Consider the following 3,173-nt stretch of genomic DNA (forward strand, 5'->3'; position numbering starts at 1 on the left):
TCTTGTTTGGCAAAAGTCGGTTTCTTTGCTAAGCCCCAGGCATTCTGTTTACACTTTCAAGGGAGTTTAGAGGTAGGTGAGTAGACGCCCTTCTACATGGTTCCCACCCTTCCCTACTTGCTGCCACCTCCCTTGCTGAGTGAATACTCCCTTTTTGACCAGTCTGTGATTCTGAGGTCTTCCAGCTTTGGGGGAGATAACAGTTTAGCTACCTCAAAGCATTAAGTTACCCGGAGAGGAGTTGCGCTGAGTCCCCTGTTTCCAGGACAGGGTTACTGGCCGTGATTTCTGTGCCAGGAGAGTGTGCTGTACTGACCTCAGTGAGGCCCTGACCACAGTGTCCTGCCATTGCCCGTTTTCCTTGTGTCACCCATCCCCCCAGCCGAGGAGAACGTGAGCCCTTGAGGGCATGTGTCCTCAGTGCCTTGCAGTGGGCCCTGAGAGAACTCATGCTTATTTTAATTTAGATTTGAGGAAGCAAGGGAAGAAGTATAAGGAAGTTGTCATTTGACCCCAAAAGGGTTTTAGGGCGATACCTCAGGAAAAGTTGAATGTGGCCTTGGGGAAACTAGCGTTTCCGGAGCACAAGCTTGAGGCTCTGTCCAAGGTACTTTCACTCGGGAGTTTATGTATCAACCCCCCCCCCTCGCCCCCATAGTGCGCCAGGAAGGCAGGTCACTGGAAGCGATGGTATTTTCAAGGCGATCGCCTTCCTAACATGCTAAGAGTCAGGATTCGTGTTTGAATCGACAGCCTTGTGCTGAGAAGGACAAATCTCTTCGACTTTGAAAACCACAATTTCATGCCACAGCAGAAGAAAATTTCATACTTCTGATTGATTGATAGTGATATTTTAGTTTTTAACGTGCTGGATTATTCTGCTTTGGCCACCTTCTGGGTAAGTTTCGATTCTTTCCCTGAGGAAATCACTGTTTTATTTTCCCTCACTGCTCGGGGTAAGTCAGATTTTCCACCAACTTTCTACATGAGGGTTATGCAAAAATGCATACCCATCATCAGGAAAATGTCTTCATTAACACATAAACAATGGTTCGTTACCCACCAATGTGTTAATGTATGTTAAGCCCATCTATTGGCATGCAAATTCTCGTTTGCTTACCCCGGGTTTTACCTGCCCCACTCACCTCGAAGCCCTCTGAGGAACCCTTCTTTGAAAAAATCTTCCTAGTTTTTTTGTCTGGTAGTTTCCCTAATGGACAGAATTCCAACAAGCAGTGGATCTGTAGGATGACTAAAGAGCTGAGGCTTTTGCCAAACTGAGAAGTGCCCGTTTACTACAGGAAAAGTCATTCAGCCTCTTTCCATAACATAGTTTGCAATTGTTATTAACTATGTTTATCCTCTGAGCATCCAGAGAGGTACTAGGAAAATCACAAAAGATACACTTTAGACATCTAAATAATCTTGTCTGCCTTAATAGTTAATGCACATGCCGGTGAGGACCAAAAGGTAGTAATATATCACCATTATGGGCATTCATTCTCATTTCATGTATTATCGAATTGGGCAAGGGGCCAGCTCAGACAAGATGTGCATTTGAACATCTGGCTGTTTGTCAAAGGGGCCACTGAATCTACCCACTACTGTAGCTGTGGGGTAGGAAAAACTCTATTTAAGACATGCTGTCACTTTACCAGAAATTGACTTGTCTGGACAAGGCTGTTCGCTTTTATTGTCCTCAAATTAAACTACTCTCTGTCTGACTCTTCAAGTTGTCTTCAATGTGTGATTAAACACTGGGAGGATTGTCAATATCACTCAACTTCTAAGTCATTAAACATCCTAATCCTTCACATTCCTTGCGGCTGAGGCCATTTTCTTTCCGTTTTCTCTCCAGCAGTTGCCTGGTTGCGTCAGTTGCCAGGAGGGTTAGAGCCTTTACTTTGGCGTTTGCAGTCTGGTGACATCCTCCGTGAGGGAGCTGGGGAGCTTGACTAGAGGTTTACAACTCACTAATGACTCAGTGAAAAACAAGCAGAGGTCCATACATTCCGAAGCAGATGCAAAGCCACGTGCGTAGCTGCTTCAGAACAACTCCAGTTTACCCCAGTGTGGTCGTGCCTGCTTCCCTCAAATATGCAGACGCTAGAAAAACTTCTCTCATCTTTAGTCGAGATCCCAGTTGTTGAAATTGGGGAAATTAATGTATTCTCTTGAGCCCAAACACCTGTTCATCCTGTATCCCCGACCACGAATAATCAGTTCTTCTCATGATTACGATAGGCCTGTTGAGAAAATTGCCCATCTTCTTATTATAATTTTTATGCATACTCAGAATGAATATTTAAACTGTGATTTGTCAAGAGCTATGTCCAGTTCTTAGGTTTGCACAATGGTATGAGAGTAGGGCATACGCACAAAGGGGTTTTAGTATAAAAATAAAATGCTCGGGATTTCTCAGTCTCATCCACCCTCTCCCACCCTTTTTGTAACACCCCTGGTCACAAATATATGCTCAAAAGGAAGGTAATTATCATAAGGCATCTATATGATTACAGATTACTCAATTGTAAATCCTTCTTCTTTGGCAAAATGACTTGATTGATTTTGGAATTTGAATCTCTTTGTGATACACCGCTTAGAAGTGACCATTTCAGCAAAGGCAAAAGGGGAGTTAGGCACACTCAGAAAGGAGTGCTGCATAAATAAGGGGAATCACACTGAATTGCCAAAGATTATTTTAATGGCTCGAGCCCCTTCCTGTTACAATAATTACAGAAACATCTTTAAGCTCTTCTCTGAAGAACTTCTGAATTGAAAAAGAAAATGTTTTAATGAATTTAAATTATTTAACAATTTGTATTAGAATTTTCAGGAGGAATGATTTTTGTGTTCCCTCCCTGTCCATAAGCAGTCTTTAACGCATTTTCCTTCTATAATATGCATATTATTTATACAATTATGTGTAGCATTGTGTTGCATAGAAATATACCTCTTTAGGATGACTGTCGTTTTAGGGTATATGCATAAATCGGTTTTCTGAAAAGCTACATTTCAAACTGCAACGTTTCTTCCTTTGGGAACTGCAAAAGAACAATAAGTCTGGTCCTAATTTCTGCGTGTAAGTTTAGCTAAGTGGTGACAAGGCATCATACTATTTTATACATCACAGGACGGTGACGCACCGGCTTCCTGTTTCTGAAAGTCCCGTT

Source organism: Monodon monoceros, unplaced genomic scaffold, assembly GCF_005190385.1.
Source record: "Monodon monoceros isolate NGI ecotype Baffin Bay Population unplaced genomic scaffold, NGI_Narwhal_1 Super_Scaffold_22, whole genome shotgun sequence".
Taxonomy (NCBI): Eukaryota; Metazoa; Chordata; class Mammalia; order Artiodactyla; family Monodontidae; genus Monodon; species Monodon monoceros.